This window comes from Rattus norvegicus, chromosome 4, assembly GCF_021556685.1.
Source record: "Rattus norvegicus strain SHRSP/BbbUtx chromosome 4, alternate assembly SHRSP_T2T, whole genome shotgun sequence".
NCBI lineage: Eukaryota > Metazoa > Chordata > Mammalia > Rodentia > Muridae > Rattus > Rattus norvegicus.
This window is the reverse complement of record NC_141537.1, coordinates 25,147,531-25,153,085: the sequence shown is the minus strand read 5'-3', so window position 1 is coordinate 25,153,085 and position 5,555 is coordinate 25,147,531. Positions and strand designations below refer to the sequence as shown.

The 5,555-nt window shown below is 36.5% G+C and overlaps 1 pseudogene; it reads right to left on the bottom strand.

Annotated features, from left to right (window-relative positions):
• Window positions 1-5,023: 5,023 nt before the first annotated feature.
• Window positions 5,024-5,307, bottom strand: LOC103692044 (mitochondrial import inner membrane translocase subunit Tim8 A pseudogene; annotated as a pseudogene).
• Window positions 5,308-5,555: the final 248 nt, after the last annotated feature.

The following is a 5,555-nucleotide window of genomic DNA, read 5'->3' as shown; positions in this document are numbered from 1 at the left end:
AGCTTGCACCCCTGGGATGAAGCCTACTTGCTCGTGGTGAATGATATATACCCAAATTATTATATTTGTGGTTTTAATCTACTTAAAATTATTACTTTTTCTAATTGTTAAGGGATATTATGATCTAAAAATATTGTATTTTTTAGTTTTTAAATTTTTGCATAAAAACATGTCAGACATATGTGTTGATTTTCATGTGTGTTGATATTATGTGATGATAACTTCTATTCAGAATTCTTATTGATAAATTTAGGCCTAATTGGAATTAAGCAGTAAGTAGAGTTATTTGTTTTAAGGTATGTCCTTTTCCTAGAGAATCCATGAACATATTAAAAAGGTGACAGCTGAGGAGAAGCAAGGCTCCTATGAATAACTTTATGATGAAAATGGTCCCCAGTCCTGTGTTTCTCAAATAACAAGTGATCGAAAGGATTCTGTAACTAACCACAATAGCTTGGGATTTTAGGAAAGTAGACCAACTTTGGATAATTTGATGAGAGGGGGCAAGAAAATATAATGGAATATTAAACACATGGGTTGTTTATACAAGGGTCATTTCCACTTACTTGAAGGCTCACTAAGTGCTGTTAGCAGTATTTTATCATCATTGTTATATATGGACTTTGTATTGAATTCTTCCATGAATGGTTTTAATTCTATTTTAAAAGTTCAGTTTATTCCTGGTATACAATTTTTATTTGTCTACTTCAGTCTTTATCCTGCATGGTTCTGATAGCTATTGGCATACCTTTCAAAGAATGCTTTCTATGCCTATTCTATAAACTGTGAATACACAATTTTCCTCTATTTTTGTCTGTCTTTGCCTTTTCATTTTTAAGTGGCTATGAATGCAATACCATGCTTGACAGAAAGTGTCTAGACCAGAAAAAACTCCTTTCTAACTGTAAAGGCTTCTTTTTAAATAAGCAAAATATAAACAACCTGTTATTTAATAATAAAAACAGACACAATAATAAAACAGGATTTAATTGTTGAAATTTCTCTTTTAGAATACATTTCTAGAGCTGAAAATATGGCCAAAGCTTCTGTATATGATACATGCACTTTAAAACACATATTTTACCTGGCCATTAAAAGGAAATATATGTCATGTATTCATCGTGTTATTTTTTCCCCAGTGTGAATTTTTGCTTTACTATTAATTCTGTTCTGTTCTGTTTTTTGCAATTACACAAAAGTCTTGCAATGTTTACTTAAGAAAGAATTGTCAAGGACAACAGGAAATGTTGCATATACCACAGAACAGAAAACCAAGAGGTTCTACTAACCTTAAGGCTTGGCAAATCTTTAGGGAGCCCCATGTCTATCTTGCCTAAAGGACCAATGATGGGACCATTTAATTGGTGCTTCCTACCATCCCATTCCCTGCTTAATGAGCTATGGCAACTGGAGAGAAGTTAAGCTGTGAAATACACAGAAGCCACATAATGTAATCCCAAATAAGACAAAAAGGAAAAAGCCAATTATAATTGGAAGTACCATTAAATTTTACAACACTAATGAAAAGGATGGTTCATACCTTTGCAGGTGATAGATTCCGATTTCCAGACATGTTAAGAAACTTTTTGTTGGGGAACAAGGTACTGGCAATTGTTAAGTTGGTGAGCAGAAATGAATTATTTTGGCTTGAGGCAAGTTGACCTGCTAGAGAAATGATAATGAACAGAAGGGTGTGCTCCACACAACACTTCATTTTCTATTTCTACCTACGCACAGGCACAATACCGTAAGTAATTGCTCGTGTGCATTTTTATAGTCAGGCAGTATTATGACAAATTGGAATTTAGCATCTATGACAAGAAGGTAATTGTTAACTCTCTTCTTTTGGGTAAAATGAAATTTGGAAAATGATTCCCACTTGAATAAGAAATGCCAAGACACTTATCTTAATATATTTTGATATTTTATATTTTCAGACTGTTACTTAGTACTTAATAGCTGTTAGCAGAATGAGGAATGGATCCAATTTGTACTTAAGCAAGGATACTATTTCTTCTTACATTAGGAGCCAATTAGAAACAATTATAATAAACCGAGAAAAAATTTATAGGAGAACTTAAATATAATAAATATATGACTACACACACACACATGCACACACACACGCACACACACATATTTGGCATTGTTTTAAACCATTGTAGATGTTAACAAAATTTTTTTTGGATCTTTCAAGCTTTTACTTCAGTGACTCAAAGAATGAAGTTAATGGAATTTATGACAAACATCAGGCATGCACCTTGATCTGAAACTGTTGTTAGCTTATTTAAACTTATTTTTCTTTTATTTGATATTTTTAATCTACATTTCAAATGTCATCCCTTTTTTTGAATTCCCCTCCAGAAACCCAGTATCCCATCCCCCCTACTTCTATGAGGGTACTCCCCCACCCACACACTCACTCCCTCCCACCTCCCTGCCCTGGGATTCCCCTTTAGCAGGCCTTTATAGAATTAAGGGCCTCTCCTCCCACTGATGCCCAACAAGGCCATCCTCTGCTACATATGCAATAGAGCCATAGGTCCATCCCTGTGTACTCTGGATGGTGGTTTACTCCCTGGGAGCTCTGGGGTATCTGGTTGGTTGAAATTGTTGTTATTCTAATGGGATTGCAAACCTCTTCAGCTACTTCAGTCATTCTCTAAATCCTCCATTGGGGAGCCTGTTCTCAGTTCAGTGATGGGCTGTGAGAATCCACCTCTGTATTTCCAGAGCCTCTCAGGAGACAAGTATATCAGGCTTTGTAAGCATGCACATCTTGGCATCTGCAATATTGTCTGGATTTGTTGGCTGTATATGGGATAGATCCCCAGGTGGGGTAGTCTCTAGATGGCCTTTCTTTCAGTCTCTGCTCCACACTTTGTCTCTGTATTTCCTCCTGTGAGTATTTTTGTTCCCCTTCTAAGAAGGCTTAAAATATTCAAGCTTTGGTCTTCCTTCTTCTTGAGCTTCATGTGATCTGTGAATTGTATCTTGGGTATTCTGAACTTTTGGGTTAATATCCACTTATCAGTGAGTGCATGCCATGTACATTCTTTTGTAATTGGGTTACCTCTCTCAGGATTATATTTTCTAGTTCCATCCATTTGCCTAAGAATTTCACGAACTTCTGGGGAAATCACGATCCCTAAGCTCCAGCTGAATTACAGAGCAATAGTGATAAAAACTGTATGGTATTGGTACAGAGACAGGCAGGTAGACCAATGGATAGAATTGAAGACCCAGAAATGAACCCACACACCTATGGTCACTTGTTCTTTGACAAAGGAGCTAAAACCATCCAGTGGTAAAATGAAAGCATTTTCAACAAATGGTGCTGGCTCAACTGGAGGTCAGCATGGAGAAAAATGCAAATTGATTCATTTTTATGGCCTTGTACAAAGATCAAGTCCAAGTCCATATTGGACTGCCACATAAAACCAGATACACTGAAACTAATAGAAGAGAAAGTGGGGAAGAGCCTTGAACTCATGGGCACAGGGGGAAATTTCCTGAACAGAACACCAATGGCTTATGTTCTAAGATCAGAAATTGACAAAGGTGACCTCATAAAATTGCAAAGTTCTGAAGGCAAAGGGCACTGTCATTAGGACAAAAAGGCAACCAACAGATTGGGAAAAGATCTTTACCAATCCTACATCCAACAGAGGGCTAATATTCAATATATACAAAGAATTCAAGAAGTTAGACCCAGAGAATCAAATAACCCTTTTAGAAAATGGGCTATAGAGATAAACAAAGAATTCTCAACTGAGGAATATTGAATGGCCATGAAGCAGTTAAAGAAATGTTCAATATCCTTAGTCATAGGGAAATGCAAATCAAAACAACCCTGATTTTCCAGGTCACACCAGTCAGAATGGCTAAGATAAAAACTCAGGTGACAGCAGATGCTGTTGAGGATGTGGAGAAAGAGAAACATTCCTCCATTGTTGGTGGGATTGCAAGCTGGTATAACCACTCTTGAAATCAGTCTGGCAGTTCCTCAGAAAATTGGACATGGTATTACCTGAGGACCCAGCTATACCTCTCCTGGGCATATACCCAAGTGATGCTCCAACATATAACAAAGACACATACTCTACTGTGTTCATAGCAGCCTTATTTATTATAGCCAGAGGCAAGAAACAATCTAGGTGTCCCTCAAGAGAGGAATGGATACAGAAAATGTGGTACATTTACACAATGGACTACTGAGATATTGAGAACAATGACTTTATGAAATTCTCTTGTTAATTTTTAACATTTCTTTAGGCACTTCTGTAAATTTTTTGTGTCTGGATAATACAAAGTTAGCTTCTTCCTTGAATGTCTGGTAGTAAGAATGATGTTCATGAGCTATATTCCTTTATGACTCAAGCCCTCTGGATTAACTGGCTTCCTGTTCTACCTTGAGACCATATTTTCAATTTGATAATGTAGTAAATCACAGTATTGGGGGAGAGAGTCAACCTAAAAAGCTGGATTGTAGAAAAAGGGGGTGGGGAAAAACTGGATTATATGAATGCTCCCCAGATTCTTTTCAGCTCCTGTAGTCAAATTTGAATGAAAGCTCACAGTTAAATAGTACAAGGGTATTTCCTCACTGATAATTTTTCTAACACAAAGATCTCCCTAAAAATATTAGAAATGAGCCCATATAAATAGTATTACCAAATGTACTGCCAGTATTCAATTATAGAAAGAAGTTTCACTACAAAACTTATATAAACTGTTATGGGTCTTTGAGAAAGCATAATCCCATGCATAGTAATATGCATCTCATATTTTTATTTACCTCTCAATTATTTTCAAATGTTTGGCTTTAAAAATACAACCAAGTACATATGACCCTCAACTCCCTTACATAAAAATTAATTTTTATCATTCTCAGATGATAGGATGTCCCAAAATGAAAAAGAAAATTTAGAATTGATTTCCCCTCCCCACAACCATTTCTTCAACCATCTCATCAAAGGTTTTTCATTTCTTGAACTACTTTCCCAAAGAGGTAATGCTGAAATCAGTCAGAAAGGCTTTCTGTGAAGACAGGTTTGGGCTTCTTGGTCTGTTCTAGTCAATTTAAGATGAATTGATTTGTATCAATGAAGTGCTCAAAGCAGTTCACAAAATAGCCCTCAGCCAGACTGCCCGACTTTGGCTCACACTTATTCATGCACTTCTCACAGCAAAGTTCCACACCAGCAGCTGGAAGCACTACTTCTCAGTCTTCATGCTGATGAAATGCTACAACCAAAGGTTCACGGCATTCACACCCAAGTTGGAAGAGGAGGAAGAGGAATCCATCCTGGTTTGACCACATGTGCCGAAGCAAACACAGAACTGACTCGCAGACCTTCAAGTGTCTAGGTGGTGGAACCAGAACAGTTAATCTTTTTAAAAACACATTTTCAATGAATATATAACATTCCTTGTAGGAGAAGCATTTCCTTTCATCCATCAGACAAGTGATTGCTGATACATTCTTTGTCCCAGAATTGCTTAATATCATAAGCTAATATACTTTAAAATATATTTATAAGCTTGAAGTAATT